Source organism: Capra hircus, chromosome 4, assembly GCF_001704415.2.
Source record: "Capra hircus breed San Clemente chromosome 4, ASM170441v1, whole genome shotgun sequence".
Lineage (NCBI taxonomy): Eukaryota > Metazoa > Chordata > Mammalia > Artiodactyla > Bovidae > Capra > Capra hircus.
The window spans coordinates 70,379,766-70,398,876 of record NC_030811.1 but is presented as its reverse complement, the minus strand read 5'-3'; the positions used below and the strand labels follow the sequence as shown (position 1 = coordinate 70,398,876).

General features: G+C 36.5%; 1 long non-coding RNA gene across 1 annotated transcript in view; it reads right to left on the bottom strand.

Moving 5' to 3' along the window:
* Window positions 1–18,508, bottom strand: part of LOC108635915 — a 72,144-nt gene extending 53,636 nt beyond the window's left edge. Inside the window, exons 1-2 of the long non-coding RNA XR_001918008.1 lie at window positions 18,442–18,508; window positions 4,164–4,210 (exon numbers count right to left, since the gene is read on the bottom strand). This is a non-coding gene — a long non-coding RNA (uncharacterized LOC108635915). The remainder of the gene's footprint in view (window positions 1–4,163; window positions 4,211–18,441) is intronic.

Here is a 19,111-nt window from a genome sequence, read left to right as displayed (position 1 = left end):
TGATGGCTTTAAATCACTGAAGCACATTTGGTAAAACAGAAAAATGTGTTTTCCTTTTTGTTGTCATTTGCTATTTGGAAAAGCAACAAAGCCAAGCTGCTGCCTTACACCTGCTACATAACTTCATTTACTTTAAAATATTTCAGTTAGGACAATGGTCTGGTTTCCATGCTCTAGAAGCAAATTTTTAAAATATTTTAAATTGCAAGGTCTAAATCCTCACCTTTGTATTTGTTGATTAGAGATGTTTTCAGTGGTGAAATTAGTGGTGATCAAGCTATGTGAGATTAGTGGGGGTGTGCCACCCTTTCAAATATAGCCTGTAAGAATTTGGTGAGTCCAAATTTCTAACACTTTTGCAGCAAGTAAAGCCTTAGCACTAAAACTCCATACCCTGCTATAGCCCAACCCCTCTACTGCAATGACTTAATGGAGGATTTTGTTATCTTTACTGACTGAAAAACAAATAATCTTGGTGTTGCCAAAATTTTTTTCTTGCATTTCCCTTGCAATAAACCTTTAAAGAAAGGTGCTCTTAGAGTATAGTGAGGGCAGGGAGTAAAATTATTGCAACATTAAGTGTCAAAAAGTAAAGTGTAAGCAAGATTAATGCTGGTCAAATGGAAAATGTTCCATTTGTGGAATATTATGCAACATTAGAAACTATTATTAAAGAATAACTAAGCTATGTAAAAGTGACTTGGGACATGAGGGTATTCTAAAAAGTGTTATATGAGGAAAATGGTCTGTGAGGAAGAGCATTTAATATTCCATTATTATAAAGCAGTGTATAGTGTATGTGTGTATGTGTGTGTGTCTGTGTGTGTACATGAAATTACAAAACAATACATAACATGGGGCATTAAATGAGAGAGATGAGTGTAATGGGAAAGTGAGGTAAACAGAAAATAAAAGCTGGGAAAAGACTGTAATATGAAATTTCATTTTGTATGACATTATGGAGAAGGTGATGGCACCCCACTCCAGTACTCTTGCCTGGAAAATCCCATGTATGGAGAAGTCTGGTAGGTTGCAGTCCATGGAGTCACTAAGAGTCGGACACGACTGAGCAACTTCTTTCATTTTTCACTTTCATGCATTGGAGAAGGCAATGGCAACCCACTCCAGTGTTCTTGTCTGGAGAATCCCAGGGATAGGGGAGTCTGGTGGGCTGCCGTCCATGGGGTCGCACAGAGTCAGACACGATTGAAGCGACTTAGCAGCAGCAGCAGCAGCAGCATATGTGCATATGTATGTTTACAGAAAGTGGAAGAATAAGGTGATTTTCTACCAATGACTTATTGTTCATGGTACACTAAGTAGAAAAAGTATCCTGTAGTGAGTATCTTATGATCCTATTTCAGGATAAAGGGAATAAACCACACTTCTATGTGGATATATCTATGGCCACGTATGCTCGTATGAGCAAAAAATGATACACAATAAGATCTTTAGGGTCTGATCTTGGGTTGGGGTGGATTAATAGGATGTGAGGTGCTGGAGTGTGTGATTATTAGATCTGCCAATTTTTGAATTGCATTGTGTTGATTTACATATTACAACACAAATGCACTACTTCTGAAATTTGAAAATGGGCAAATCTGAGACTGTGGATATCTGAATGGTTTTCTAAACAAGCTTATTTATTTACAGAATTTATTAAAAAAATAATAAAAGCAAAAAAAAGAAAAAAAGAAAAATAATAATAATTTATTTTAAACCATTAACTTCACTAAATTCACCAATGTACTGAGTCCTAACTGGAAATCCTTAACTTAGTTCCCTATTTTGGCCAAAGAGTGCTTAAAATTAATTCATTTGTAGTACTAAAATTCTTAAGCAACTACTTGACTAAAGCCATTAAAGTTGAATCATGTTCATTTCCATTTGATCATGTTTATTGTCATTTTGGGCTTCCCTGGTGGCTCAGCAGTGAAGAATCCACCTGCAATGCAGGAGACATGGGTTCACTTCTTGGGTCAGGAAAATCCTCTGGAGAAGAAAATGACAACCCACTGCAGTCTCTTTGCCTGAGAAATCCCATGGATAGAGGAGCCTGGCAGGCTACAGACCATGGGGTTGCAAGCTGGACACTCACTAAACAACAACAAATTGTCGTTTTTGCATAGAAGTAATACTTCTGATTTTTAAGTGCTGACTAAGGAGAATTACTAAAAATTAGCTTTTATGGAGCTGCTTCTATATACCATACATTATAGTTTTTTTGGGATCTATAATTTATATTCAGTAAAATTTCCCCTTTCAATTGTACTTTAACCATAAAAGTCCTCCAAGGAATAGATGCCAAGATGGGAATAAACATGTATTATATTGGCAAGTGTTTGCTTGTTTGTTTGATTGACTTTAGTTATTGTAATAGGAATTTAGTTGTTTCCCACTGATATCTTTTGCACAATCCTATACCACAGGTATAATTTGTAGAACGAATTTACTTTAAATAGCTTTTCCATGGCAACTCAGAGCTGGTCTGATCTTTAAAACGGTGCTTGTAGCCACATGTGACCTATTGTTGCCAAAATCCTGAGTCTTCCTTGAGTGACAGTGGGTTGTGCATGTGGTTACTCAGAAGCAGTGGAGCATGGAGTATATTTCCTGGCTAGTTCCTCAGTTCAAGGATGTGATCAATATCACAAAAACTTTCAAAACCTTTCACTGACTTATCTTTGCATAGTAGGACTATGCAAAGAAAATATGGAAGAGTAGAAAAAAAGAGAAAAAAGTCACTCAAACTCTATTTAGTAAGCACATAAATTTAAGTTACAGTTATGGCAGTTGAGGGAAAAAATTATTGAAAGATAACATCAATAAAAAGCTGGGTGAGGCTACTGTAAAATGAGTTGTTTATTTATGTAAATTTTCTCTGTGCTTCATGTGTAGTGGTGACATTACTAAAAATCAATTTTTGGTTTTTAGCAACCTAGATGTCCATCAGCAGATGAATGGATAAGAAATCTGTGGTACATATACACAATGGAGTATTACTCAGCCGTTCAAAAGAATACATTTGAATCAGTTCTGATGAGATGGATGAAACTGGAGCTGATTATACAGAGTGAAGTAAGCCAGAAAGAAAAACACCAATACAGTATACTAACATATATATACGGAGTTTAGAAAGATGGCAATGACGACCCTGTATGCAAGACAGCAAAAAAGACACAGATGTGTATAGTGGACTTTTGGACTCAGAGGGAGAGGGAGAGGGTGGGATGATTTGGGAGAATGGCATTGAAACATGTATACTATCATGTAAGAATCGAATCGCCAGTCTATGTCCGATGCAGGATACAGCATGCTTGAGGCTGGTGCATGCGGTTGACCCAGAGGGATGTTGTGGGGAGGGAGATTGGAGGGGGGTTCATGTTTGGGATCGCATGTACACCCGTGGGTGGATTCATGTCAATGTATGGCAAAACCAATACAGTATTGTAAAGTAAAATAAAGTAAAAATAAAAAAAAATAAAAAAAAATTTTTGGTTTTTAGGACCACAATATAAAATTCAGAAGAAATAAGAACATGTAGACAATATTCAATCTTCTACCTTTATGATTCAGATTTTTGTAAAATTAGTGGAATGATTTGACTGAAAACTAGCATTATTAATCATAATATGACTTCTAAAGAATTCACTTGATGGAAGGTGGTAGGGAAGGGAAGTTAAACAAAATCTTTGTGATGTTGTCTTTAATGTTGTTTTGGTCTTTTATTTTCAGCAGGGATTAGAGTGCCATTAAGGAAGTAAGAAATGTAGAGAAATGAAATTGTGTGATTTATGGGTAAATAACTCAGTAATATGACCCCAGTGAGACCAAGGGGTTGGGATTTGAGGGTAGGTTTGAGAGAATATGATTTGAAAGCTATCATTTTTTTTCTGTATTTTTTGCTTTTTAAATCTAGGGTAACATTTATTCCTGCAGAAGGTTATCAGTAGAATACAAAAACACAGAAACAAGAACACAGAAACTAGACTTTATTCCAGACCGCTTGTGTGTATGTATGTGTAAACTAACAAGTTATAAGCTCTAGAGAGCTTAGAAAAGGCATCCTAGCCTCTATCTAACCAGAACATCAATGTTTATCTACCTCTCCCATAATTAAAATCACATGTCTGACCATAAGCTCTGGGTGAGGGTTTGCTTACCTTAATGACTGCTTGTAAACTACTTGGCCACTTAAGTGTCATTGGCTCTGTGAATTGAATCAGAAGGGAGAAAAGTGTCAATGTCAGAATCCACTTTAGGCATTTAAGCTGATTCCACAACTTATAAAGCCATTCATATAAACAAATTCCAACCTCAAATATTTTTTTCCTCACCTCAGTCCATCAAATTGCAAGTTAAGTACTAATTCTGGTTGGTTAAATAACTCAACAGACCAAAAATATGTAATCATTACCTTAAAGTGCAAATGATTTGCAAAATTTCACCTAGATGTTTTTATTCATGTCATGGAAAATTATGTATACTACCATTATTCAATATTTAGTCATCAGCCACTTTCTAAACAGTTTGAAATGTCAAGTCAAACATAAACTTTCTAAATTTTTAAGTGTTTAATTACACTAAGAAAAGAAAAATAGGATGAAATTATTCAAAGCTTAATTCTTAGACTGTTGAAAGGAAAATGTAAATTTCAACAATTTCCAGTAGGTTCAAAATCAGAAGTTAATTTTATTTTTCAAGTGAACCAAATTCTTTTGTTTAAATGTCAATCTATTCATAGAATTACAAACTTACTGTATTCTAGAAAAGACTTAGATAATTGATACAAATATTTAAAAATAAATCATTGATATTAATAACATACAAAATGTATGCATTCTATATAAGTGATTCCATTCAATTGTACATTTAATTGAAACATGTTAGATTTTCAAACATAAGTTTAATTTTTTCTTCCCAAGTTTGGTCAACTTTGACTTAACAAGTAGTGCATGCCTGCCTGGTTCTACCCTTTTACTCTACTGCTGCTGCTGCTAAGTCACTTCAGTCATGTCCGACTCGGTGCAACTCCATAGACGGCAGCCCACCAGGCTCCCCTATCCCTGGGATTCTCCAGGCAAGAACACTGCAGGGGGTCGCCATTTCCTTCTCCAATGCATGAAAGTGAAAAGTGAAAGTGAAGTCGCTCAGTCATGTCTGACTCTTCGTGACCCCATGGACTGCAGCCCACCAGGCTCCTCCGTCCATGGGATTTTTCCAGGCAAGAGTACTGGAGTGGGGTGCCATTGCCTTCTCCGTTTTACTCTACTGGAATAGATAAATACCATATTAATGAAATTTTAATATTTGTTTTAATTCTATAACATACTTTATCTTACAATATCTTTGTCTTTACTTTTCAAGTAAGGGAACTATTTGTAGACCTTAATTCTTGACTAAGTAGATGGAAGCATTTCTTCACAGGCATCTGAGATATAGTAATATGACTATGACCAACTTGATAAACGTACACCAAAAGACCACAAGACATTTACCCATGTAAATTTAAGAAAACAGAATGCAAAGATAGGAGGAAAAGAAACAGAGAGAGTAAAGTGAAACTAGCTTACGTGGAAATAATAAGTGATTTTACTGAAGTGGTTTGTGTCTTGACCTACTTTATTTTTTATTTATTTATTTTTTAATTTTTATTTTTACTTTATTTTACTTTACAATACTGAGGAAGCTATTTAGAATGATCATATATTATGCCAAACTTCTTATAAAAGTTAGTGAACCCACTAGAGGAATTTTTAGGAAAAGGTTTAGCTTTTTTCCTTCCCCTGTATATATGATCTAGACTTGTAAATGGCATGACTGGATTTCAGTGATTGGCATCTGCACTGTAAATTCATCAGTTCATTATTAATAATATTTTGTCAACTTTTTTTTAAAAAAACTTATAATGATCCCCTAAGTAAACCATTCATTTTGATAGTTACTGAGATTTTAAAATTAAATTGGAATGGAAGCTTTGGTTTTATAAATAAAATAAAATAATTAATTCAAGAACAATAGTTTTAATACCACATATACTCTTTTAGAATCAGCATCTGATGAAGTGTTCTGACTTTCCATGAAAAAATGAGCATTCAAACTAAATTTTGTATACAATTTCTCTGCAAGCTTGTACTTTGACATGAAAGTTTAAATTTTTTAAAGTAAAAGTTGGGATCAAGTTAAAGAATATATGCATGCAATAAGATCTCTGAGTGATTATGTTGATCATTGCAAGACTGAGCACAATTTGGCCCAGATTCTTAGGAGCCAGGAGAAAATAGAAACCCTAGCTATGATGATTCTCATAATAAAAAAAAAAATGAAACATAGCTCTTAGGGAAAATGAAGTTATGCCTAGTAATAAAGCATAAACAGCTCCCTCTGGGACTATTTTGTAAACTTTACTTTGGAAGCTGCATAATCTTAAATTCAATAGTAAATTTCATACAATTTATTATTTTGGCCATTTAATAAAATAAGAGAGCATAAGATTAGTAGGAACCAGGAAGCCTATTGATCATCTGAATCATAGAGAACAGGCATTCAACTCACCCAGCTGTTAATCACTTTTATTCTTGGACTATGTGCCCTAAAATTATACTTCTTCCTCAAAGTTGGGCTTTTATAGGTGTAATTTAGATATCAGCCCTCTGAAAATCTCTGCTACATCTAGCCTTATGGAAGGTAGGTAAAGACGAAATAAAATATGTATTTAAAAAAAATCCCCAAAGAAGAAAACCAAAACAATAAAATTAGATATAAAAATTGACAAACTTTTCTAAAATTAGGATATACCTATATATATTTAAATATGCTCTGAACGTACACATTGAAAGGGTACATTATGTGCCTGGGAAAATAGACTGAGAACACTGAGAAAATCTAACAAAATTATAGGTCATTCAAGAAAGTGAGTAAATTCTTTTGACATCTGGATTAAAAGTCTAAATCATGTAAAAATGAAAGAAAAGCAAATTGTTAAGAATCCAACAGCAAAATTTTATGCCTTCTGGGGTAAACCAAAAATGAAAATCTGAGCCAAGTATTTTATATTCAGATAAATTGTTTTCCAAGTGTAAAGTCAAACTCTTTTCAATATCCCATGAGTTAGTCCTGAGGTATCTACTAGAGAATTAACCTTCAGACAACTAAAATGACTGATTTTAAAAAAAACTAAAAAAAAAAAAAAGGTAAAAAAATAAAATAAAATGAGTGGTAATATATAAGGACTGGTGGTAAGCATTAGCATATAGTTTTAATTATAGCACTATGAATAAACAATGATAAAAAAGAAAGTACATAATGCTTGCTCTTGAACAGGTCTCAGTAATTGATGATCTTAAAGGTAGTGGTGGTTTAGTTGCTAAGTCTGTCCGACTCTTGTGACCCCATGAACTGTAGCCTCCCAGGTTCCTCTGTCCATGGGATTCTCCAGGCAAGAATACTGGAGTGGGGTGCCATTTCCTTCTTCAGGGGATCTTCCTGACCCATGAATTGAATCCAGGTCTCCTGCATTTCAGGAAGATTCTCTACCAACTGAGCTACAAGGGAAGCTCTACTACGTAATGTACCAATTCTAAAGCTGACATCTTCCCCAGGAGTATACAGTAAATGGCAAGAAGGAACAGGGACAGAACATAGACTGCTTTAAACATTGACTTTGAAACCATGCAAGCATTTTATGGGCTTCCCTGGTGGCTCAGACGGTAAAGAATCCACCTGCAATGAGGGGAGACCTGGGTTCGATCACTGCGTTGGGAAGATCCCCTAGAGGAAGGCATGGCAATCCACTCCAGTATTTTTGCTTGATGAACCCTCATGGACAGAGGAGTCTGGCGGGCTACAGTCCATGGAGTCACAAAGAGTTGGACAAAAAAAGTTAAATCTCTAAACACTGAAGTTAAAATGAGATAAATGAATCTAAATGGGTAACTAGATACTAGCATAATAACACAGAAACTAATCAAAATAACTTTAAAAAAAAGTTTTGGGCTGTATATCCCTAACAGTACAGGCCCTAAATGACAAAAATTGCTGGAAAAATTTAAACAGTTTTTTTAGGTGTGTCAGAGTATTTGCCTGCCAGTGCAGGAGATGTAGGAGACACAGGAGATGCTGGTTCAATCCCTGGGTGGGGAAGATCCCCTGGAGGAGGAAATGGCAACCCACTCCAGAATTCTTGCCTGGAAAATTCCATGGACAGAGGAGCCTGGAAGGCTGCAGTCCTTTGAGTCGCAAAGAGTTGGACACAACTGAGCACACACTATATATGTTAGTCATATTATAGATAGTAGTGATTGTATTGCAATTGAAAAAATGGTAGGTATATAAAGTATAATTCCGTGATCTTGTAATTCTGTAATTCAGTGTCCTTCACAAGCAAGATTCTTGGCAAGGGAGAAAGGAAAAACAGATGTCAGAAATAAGAGATTAAGTAAAGACCTTTTAGTCCTGAATTTGAAGTATCAATATGAATCAATGATATTTTTACTTGAAAAAAACTATTTTCTAAATTTTTCAACTGAAAATTCCCATAAATACTGATGCACCCATTAACAAAGAGTACCTCCAGCACCTAGAATTTAGTGCTAAAATCTACTTTCTTTCTGAAAGGAGCCAGAGCTCCTTGGAGAAACAGCTAATTCCAGGACCAGGACAGGAAATGTACAGATCATGTTGTATGCTCTTGTCACATCAAATAATAAGGAAGCTATCAAAGATTACTAGGTTTATGTCAAAGATTTGGGAACCAACTTGCAGAGACTATCAAAGACGAGACAATACAAAGACCAATGAGAGGAAAAAATACTTCAAAAGATTGAAATATATCAAATAAGTTTAAATCCAGGAGTCCATAATGATAATTAAAAATTTATCAGCAATTGAAAGACACTAGTGAACCAACTCATTATCTTGAAAACTTATAAACAAAGAACTACTGGATAATGAAATAGAAGAGTAAGATTTCCTTTTTTTTTTTTGTTATTTTGGCAAATAAAAAAAAATAACTGATAGAATTAGAATATCACTGTCTTGTAACCCAAAATGAAAGCAGGGGTCCTCAGGCTTTTCGGCACCAGGGACCAATTTCGTGTAGACAATTTTCCACATACCAGGGATGGGGTGGGAAGGTTTGGGGATGATTCACGTGCATTACATATATTGTGTACTTTATTTCTAATCTAATGCTGCTGCTGATCTGAGAGGAGGTACCTGTGGATGGCTGGGAGGTTGGGGTCTCCTGAATTAATGGATCTAGGCATACAGTTACTGCTAATATCAGAAAGAGCAAGATAACCAGATAAGTGTCTCCTGATGGAGGAAAAAAGTGCCTCCTAAAAAAAAGAAGTATTTTCAGAAAATCAAGTCTGAACCTGGTCAATCCTCCAGATTCAAAGACTAATTTATAAAAAATTCAGAAGGAAGAGGAACACATTAAACTATACTTTGGGGACATAACCAGCAAAATCCTATAGGACATACAATCAAGTTTCTTCAGCAAATACATTACAAAGAGAAAAAAAAAAGACGGAGTCAGAAACCAATAGATGAAAAGCAACTTAAAATGAATATATTAACCAATCACTACATGTGAGCCTTGTTTGGATCCTGATTCAAACTAGAAAAATTTGTGACATTAAAGTGATAATTGGAAATTTGAACACTGAATATTTGATAATATTCAGGAATTATTAATTTTAAAAATATGATCATGATATTGTGTTATATAAAAAAAGTCCTTTTCTTTCAGAGTTACATACTGAAATATTTGTTCATAAAATAAAATGTTATCTGGAATTTGTCACAAAATAATTTGGCAAGATAAATATAGGGTAAGGGTACTTTGTTAAAGCTGGATAATGGCACATAGGGAGTTTACTACATTGTTCCCTATATTTTGGGGGCTAAAATGTTCAAAAATAAAACATTTAAAACAAAAACCTGCATGGCACTGTCATGCCCTGAAGGCACTTGAAATATCTGCAATTTTCTCTGTTAAGGAGTTATTTCTTTTCCGCTGTGTCTGAAAAAAGCAGCCAGTGCTGCATGTGAGACCAGCGAGGGTTAAAGAGAACAAGCAGCTGATACATCTGGGGAGCATTAGCTTTGTTAAGGACAAGCCAGCATGAAAAGGTAACCGGAAGAAGCAGCTGAATATTCTCTGGTCAAGCCTTGAGGTCATCTGAATTAAGGGACTGTGGTTTACAGTCTAGCAGAGGACATTTATCATTTCAGCACTTTGTTTCAAACCCCAGCACAAGAGTTCCTTTGGTTTGGAATTGTATCAAAACCAAGTAAAAGAGTTTTTTATTCTCCATAAGCAATTTCAAATGTTTTGTATACCTTTCAGGAAAGAAAAGGCAGGATTTATAACATAGTAACAAAAATTGAATGTCTCTTATTTTTTCTACATTACAAAATTTTTCATTAGCTATAAATGTGAATATGATAAATACTTCTTTTGACTGTCCTATCAGTTTATGATCTACAGTACGTATTATATGTGGCACTATGAAAAGCATGGTAGTTATAGGGTTATTGCAATTTCATGGAATATAAGACTGAAATAAAACAAAATTATCTAAAATATTGACTCTGCCATTTCTCAGCTTGTTGGGTTGGAAAGTCTATTTTGGTTTCCTCATCTGTAAAACAGGATATTTTGTAGTAAGGTTTAGAGATAATGCATAAAGCACCTCAACCATAGTTTCAATATGTGGAAGAATTGTTATTTTCAGGTTTGCTTTCTTATAATCAACGAATTCTGCCACTTGCCTTTGAGTAAAGGCATCTTTCAGTATTACGTCTTTCTCTTTTTATACACACCACTACTAGGTGCTGCTGCTAAGTCGCTTCAGTCATGTCCGACTCTGTGCGACCCCAGAGACGGCAGCCCACCAGGCTCCCCCGTCCCTGGGATTCTCCAGGCAAGAACACTGGAGTGGGCTGCCATTTCCTTCTCCAATGCATGAAAGTGAAGAGTGAAAGTGAAGTCGCTCAGTCGTGTCGACTCTTAGCGACCCCATGGACTGCAGCCTATCAGGCTCCTCTGTCCATGGGATTTTCCAGGCACGAGTACTGGAGTGGGGTGCCATTGCTTTCTCCAATAGGTGCTGTCTGATGCTATCAGATCAATCTCTTCTGAAGAAAAAATTGAAATGAGTCAATGCTCACAGATTCATTTTTCTCTTATGGTAAAACAATGTTTCTTAAAAGTTAAAGACTTTTGGATAACAATGTGCAATAAAGACTCAAGTACAATACCAGTTTTAATCTTCTAATACTCTGATAACTAATACTATGAAAGATGCAAAAGTGTGTAGTGGATTACACAACTGGAGAAAACACAGCTCTGCCTGAGTCAAAATGGAAATTGAAAACTAAATATGCTATACTTTAGCCATTCACAGTTTGAGCTGCAACATGGCCTCTCTTCCTGGTCTCTTGTCTTTTCTTATTAAAAAACAGCAGTGAATAATTAAGATGTATAAACTGTTTTGATGCAATTTTAATGCATATAACTTCATGATATGCTTATAATCAGCCACATCTATATTGTAAATTTCATTCAAACTACATGATAAAATAAGTCCCTTTCACTTACAGCAAAAGCTAAGACTAGCAAGTGTTTTCTATCAACTTACGTGTCATTTAATGTAGGACAGAAGTTTACAAAGCAAGAAAGCTGGTAGTTTAAGCAACAGTTAGAAAGGCCATGAAGCCACTCTATAATGCTATGGGCCTACTTTCATTCCTACTAGTTACATCATTGACTAGAGACTGAGACTCTGGGAAATACTATACTTTTTATTGTCCTCAGCATATTTACTATATAATCAATCCAAATCCATCGCAGAAAGATTAGATGTAGTAAAGTTAAAAAACAAAACAAAACTAATATCTCCCATTCAGAAGTAATTACCATTATTACAGACTTATGCATCTCTATCCATATTTTGTATGAACATAAGAAAAATTTAATTTTATAAATATTTGGCCAACTAGGTATGTTTCATAACTTATTTGTCCACAAAACTTTAGATATTCTTTTGCAAATATTTTCAATGATACTTAATACAGATCAACATTAAGAACTGTTATAACACAGCATTTTGTGATATGGAGGACATATACTTAACCAATTTTCTGTTGCTTTTTTTTTTCTCTTTTTCTTTTATATATATATGTCTTGGATATAGATCTTTATCCTAAGGAAATATAATGTGTGAAAATTCCCAGAAGTGGAATTTTAGTATGTTTTGAGTTCTTCTTCCTAATCTTCCAGTTTGTGCTTCTTAAAGTAGCTTATTCACTTTCCATGGCATACTTTTCTGTTAGCAACACAGCATGTAATGGAAAAAGCCACAGAAGGTGGATAGGAATAGGTTTATTTACTTATTTATTTATTTTTGTTTGCAATCCCTCTGAAACAGGCTTGCTGTCAAATGAGAAAACAATTTCTCAGATATCTGATCTGAACATTGTTGATCAAGCCAAGGAATGTACAAAGGCATTAAGAGGAGACATATGTGATCTGGAACTGTGGCCCTATAGGTGCAGCTGGAACCATCCCTGAGTTTTAGAATAAATCCATTTAAACAGGTACTTTAGAAAGTTTTTGAACAGTTAAAAGTTTAACTTAGATATAGCTTAGTTCCTTACAAAGTCAACACTATAATATTCTTTGGCTACTTTTAATTTTATAGATAAAATCTGACATATCAAAGTGCTTTGTGCATTATGGTTCTTCTTCATAAGCTTCTAAATTTCAATTTTCTACTCTTTTAAAGTCAGCCATTTCCCATGAACAAAACCAGAATAAAATGTCCTGTTTCAAATGCAGAATTGGGTTACATTTCTGGTTTCAATGATTATGCATAAAAAATACATTTTGGTGACTGAAGCTCTGTAATTTTTAGTGACTAACTATAAAGAAAATATTTACAAAGAAAAGTTTTAGTCAGTGTCTATGTGCTTATACACATTGATATCCCCTCAGGGTCCATTCTGTGAATGTTCTCATTTTATAATACACTGTTAGCACTACCTACCTCAAGCACCTAATTTAGGAGCATTCTGCACACAAGAGGAGTCAGCTTGTGGCCAAAATTAGAATGAAGCCAATCTTCCCAACAGATCACTCATTTATGCATCTCTGCTCACGGCTTGGGTTTGTCTGCATTTGATAGAAGATGAATACCGCTAATCCTGGCAAGTGAAAAGGTTGCTTAAGACTTGAATCCAGAGAACAGAAAAATGTTAGGACTCAAGAAAGTAAGGACAAAACCAGAAATGAAGAAACACTCATGAATAAGGCTGATGTACGTGCAAGTGCAATCAAGATCTGGGATCAGTACAACTGCTTAGATAAATGGTATCCTTTATTAAAAGAAAAAAAAGTGCTTTCCCTAGGTCTACCCTGTCTTGTTATATTAATACCACACCTACGCTTGGAGAAAGTCTGACCAACCACTTGTTGACCATGTGCAAATTGTGTTCAAATTGGTTTAAGTATGTCCCATTTGTTAGTTGTGTTAAAATTAGTTGCATATGTCACTCTGACAGGTACTGCTGGGTCATAGTAAGAATCAGGAAAGCATAAGTAGAACAATAAACAAAACAGAACAAATAATCAGGCTTCTTTTCTACCCTGATTTGGCAGTGTACTGGTGAGCAGCTGGGGAAATGATTTGCTTGGCAGTAGAAGCCTCCAGGTCTACAGGGATACAGTTAGTAGGAGTTTCACCAGGAGAAGGAGTTTCAACACAATGAGGATTTTCATCAGGTAAGGTCAGTTACCTAAGCAGCCTTTGCAATAGAGAGCCACTGGTCACATTGCCCATGACCCACAGCCTCACTTCTAGCTTAGTAGGTAAGCAGCAACTCATACCAAAGAAAAAGTAGGAAGGGATTCGATGTATAACATGGGTAGGTGTAGTACTAGGAGTGGGGAAGCTATCTTGATGCATACAGTGTCACAAGTCCTCATGGTGAGGGCCCCAGTATCAAGCATATAGCAAATCCATTAGTCAGGGAAATCCCAGCTAGCTATGGGATTGGAGACTGCAGCCCTCATAATTTGTTGAGTTAATGTCATCATAGAATTCTCTAACAGACTAGAGACTGCCAGTTTTGTAATTGGTACACAACACCATGTTGGTCCAAGAAAGGAGGTAGTTAAGGGGCAGAAGTGACAACTAGATTAAAGCATGGATGAGGAATTTGAAACTGACAGATAATCCAGGCAGTGCTCCTAAAATAGATAGTGAACTGGAGTTCCAAACCCAATCAGGACCTTCAATCAGCCTTGATGCCAATTTTGCATCTGGAAAATCCCCCAGGACCTCTAGTTGAATTCAGTCACTCAATCGTGTCCAACTCTTTGCGACCCTGTAGACTGCAGCACGCCAGGCTTCCTCTAGGAAGTCCATCACCAACTTCTGGAACTTATGCAAACTCATGTCCATCAAGTCAGTGATGCCATCCAACCATCTCATCCTCTGTCATCCCCTTTACCTGCCACCTTCAATCTTTCCCAGCATCAGGGTCTTTTCTAATGAGTCAGTTCTTCGCATCAGGAGGCCAAAGTATTGGAGTCTCATCTTCAGCATCAGCTCTTCCAATGAATATTCAGGACTGATTTCCTTTAGGATGGACTGGTTGGATCTCCCTGAAGTCCAAGGGACTGGGAGGGAGCCTTATGCTGAGGTGACCACTCACTTCATGGTCAGTACTAGAAGTGAGTCCAGAACAGCCCAAGTAAAGAAGTTGAAGTATATACACAGGACTTTAGAAAGACCAAAACTGCTGCCACACAGGTTGGGGACAGATCTTGCACTACCATCCGTGTAGTGGTGGTGAGTGAACACTATTACATATTAATAATAGGAATAGACTCAATTCAGCCTAGAGGAAGCCTCTGTTAGGGCAAGTCCCAGGAAGCCACAACCTCTCTGAGCGGGAAAGGAAAAGTGGAATCTGAGTCTGGTAGTCAATCCTGAATGATGACGGAGTTGGAAAGAAAGAAGCACTTGTGACAACAAAAGAGTGAGGGTCATCTGTTATACGACTTCTCCCCTATTACAGTGGTCATATCTCAAAGGGAATGGTAGAGCCACCTAGCCAGGCATTTTGGAAATTTTAGGAAACTTCTCCACTTTTTGGCACACTAATTGGGAAACCTTATGGGCATTCAGTAAGAAGGTTCAGGGATACATAGCGTCCTGCAATTAAATATTTGTCTTACACCTGCACAACTCCCAAATTGTCTCACTGGATATTTATATAGAAGAAAAAAAAATCTATCTAGAGCCTAATTCCTTTTATAGAGAACACAAAAAAATTCTATGCTATTCTAATATACATTGAATCTTGTAATAAAGACTGTAAATTGAGGAGGTATTTGACTTGATTATAATGATTCCATGAGGCATTCACCATCTCAGAAAACCACATCCCTGAGAGTAATGCTGCTAATGATATTTGGGCCACCTGCATAACACACCTGGACTGTTAAGAGTCTGTAGCTATCGCATTTACACAGATTCTACACCTAGTTGCCAACACTGGGATGCTTGATTGTCTGATGATACAGTCATATCTGAGTTATTAAGAATTAAAACTAATTAAACTAAAACAAATATATAACTGTTATTATTGTGCAGTTGCTATAAAGAAAATAAATAAAGCCAAAAGTTAGCTATGAAAAAAGATTAATAAAACAAACTCCTAGCAAGATTAATGAAAAAGAGAAAAGGCTCAAACTACCAATATCAGAAATGAAAAATGGAGACATCACTAGAAATTATGCAGGCATTAAGAAGGTAATAGTAAGATAATATTTAGAATTGTGGTTCCCAATCTTTTTGGCAACCAAGGACCAAACAGTTTTCAATGGATTAAGAAACAGGAGTGATGGCTTCATGATGACTCAAGCTCATTACATTTATTGTGCCTGTATTCCCAGTCGCTCAGTCATGTCTGACTCTACAACCCCGTGGACTGTAGCCCACCAGGCTCCTCTGTCCATGGGATTTCCCAGGCAAGAATGCTGGAATGAGGTTTCAACTCCAGGGGATCTTCCCAACCCAGGGGTCAAACCCAAGCCTCCTGTTTCTCCTTTACTGGCAGGCAGATTCTTTACCACCGCACCACCTGGGAAGCCCTAATCTAATGCCACCACTGATCTGACAGGAGGTACTGGTTCATAGCCTGAAGGTTGGGGACCCCTGATTTAGAACATTAAAATAATTACCTTGAAAACTTATTTTTAAAAAAGGTCAAATTTCTAGAAAATCTCAAATTACCAAAGTGCCACTTAAAGAAAAAGAAGATATGAATAGTTCTACATGTATTAAAGAAATTGAACTTGAAATTCCAACCTCCCTGCAACTTTAAATAACATACATTTTACTCAAGGTCTTCCAAAGATTAAAAAATCCCTGTTGACTTCTATAATGAGCTGAGCACTTCCTTGACCTCCACAACCCAGCAGGGGCATTTCCTTCTCCAAAAAGGAAAGCTAAAAACTAAACTCTCTCTTCAAACTAGGTAAAATTCTAAAGAAAATAATTGCAAACATAATTCAAGCTCTATACAGAAAGGATCATATATCACAACCAAGAAGGATTTATTCTGAGAATATGATGTTGGATTAACATTTGGTAATCGGGTAATGTAATTTAGTAATTAACAGAGAAAAGGAAAAAAATATGGCTTACAATAGAGGCAGGAAAAGCATTTGGTAAAATTCAATACTTGTTCATGATAATAACTTAAAATACTCTAGAAATAGAAAGATATTTATCTAATGATAAGCATCTCAAAAGAACACAAATAGTACAAATACAAAAAAATCATTTCAAATTTAGAGGTAAAATTTCAAGCTTTTATCATAGGATTGGGAATGAGACATGGATGCTTACTATCACCACTTACTGTATAGAGCAGGCATCACAAATCCAAATGCCTATACGGGTTATGATGACAGAGAAAGGAGGGATCTATGGAATTTGAAAGAGAAGCTTCTGCCAAAAGTCATTCAAATTCAATTACAAAACAAGACCAAACAAAACCAAGACAAAACAAAACAAAAATCACTGGCCCAGCCAAACAAAATATCTGCAGGCCAGATTTAGTCTGGAGTCTGCAAATTGGCGAACTTGGTTGAGGTTATTTTGGGCCCAGCCTTTAAAGATTCTTTCATATAACCAGCTGATAGGACAGGATACAAAACTTCACATCCTAAGTGAAAACACTAATAAGTATACTACTACCTGAAGAAGATCTTGTGTATTAGTAGATGTCAAAGCCTAAGCTAAACTGTCTTATTTGGAAAAGAGAGCTGAAAAGGCAAATCACATAACAAAAAGAATAAACAATACAAAGGATATTATATGAAAAGGGAGGCTTAGACTGTGGGCCATCAGGAGTAGTGATATAATAGCAAAACCAGTTGGTTATGAATTATTCTAAGATATCCCCAGGGTACCTCTGACTGAATTTGTCATATTGTGCAAGTGTGAAAGTGAATAAAAAATCCATTATAGAGTTGGCTGTTTTCATTTGTTAAACCCTTCCCTACACTTTACTATTGGAAGTGTTCTGCATGTAATAGCCACTGGTGAAGGCTTTGAATAGTTTTCTCTCCTGCTGTCTTTGATGTTCACAGTGACTGGGAATGGTCCTCTATGTCCCTGGACTGGTGTCATCAGCTTGCTCCTGGGCTGACTGTTGCAAACACAGGAAGGCAAGCCATTTTGCTCAGGAAGAGCAACCTCTTGGGTGGTCCTTTTTGCACATGTGTTAAGATCTAGCTTGACCCAGAACCGCCTCTCATTTTGCAGGGAGAGGTTCATGGAATCTTTGGTGCAGTGACTTTCTGAATCTAAACTGACCTTGGCTTTTGTGTTTCCTTGGAAAATCTTCTCTCAGCTTTGCAAAGGGATGAGCTTTTTGCCTGCTTCCCAGAACGAGGCAGAGATTGCATGCAGATGGCCAAAAGTCTAAATCTGATCCCCTCTGGTGCCTTTGGCACTTGGTGTGGGTTTCCCAGGTCAGCCAGTTAGGCAGCTCCAAGAGTTCACCCAGAGTCCTCAAAGGAAATCTCATCCTTGAAGCAAGATGTGCATCAGTGGACAGAACTGACCACCCGCACAGAGGTCAGTCTGGGCTGTCACCCACATGCCCCCTGCCAGGCTTGGCACATGGCTACAACTGCTTTCAGAAATGCCAGCATTTGGAGGAGGTCTTGACTGTGTTGGCATTTATGATCACAGCTCTATATTTCAGATGATGTGACTTGGATTCTTCCAGTTTGTCTTCCAGCTTTCTTGTCTTTCAGATAACTAAACTACAATGGCTGCCACCAAAAGCGTAAGCCAGTGACACCAGGGACCAGGGGAGAGAATAAAGCTATTTCCTACAAATTCTACTTACCTTTCTTTGCACTCCATCCTTTTAAACCACCTCCAGTTGTCTCCTCAATTCACTAAATTGCCTTTAGTTTTTTCCTAAAAAAGGATAAGAGGAAAAAAAAGTTTTTCTTTTTATCATATGTTGCTTCTAGAGCTTCTGACATATAAGCTAGTTTTCAGGAGTTTATCACATTCACTATTTTATTTTTTGCAGAAACCTTGCCTGAGGGTCAGAGTTCATACACATATTTTATTTACTCAAACTGCAGCTGGGTTGTTACCCTTTGCTATGAATGGCGCCATTTGAACCAAACAACAATTATTGGAATATCCCTTCAAATATAGCTTTGGTTTACATGAAATATCAAGCTTTTGTTGAAAAAAAAAAAAGTAGTTTGTTACCTAGGGCAAGTCTAAGCTCAGACAGAGAGAGAAGAGATTTAAATTTGGGTAAATTAGATTCATTATGCTGGATCTTGTGGACAGAGATCCTAATTTACTACCTTATATTTCTTGTGCCTAAATGGGGCTTTCCAGGTAGCTCAGTGGTAAAGAATCTGCCTGCCAATATAGGAGACATAGGAGACACGGGTTCAATCCCTGAAACAGGAAGATCCCCTGGAGCAGGAAATGACAACCCACTCCAGTATTCTTGCCTGGAAAATCCCGTGGACAGAGGAGCCTGGCGGGCC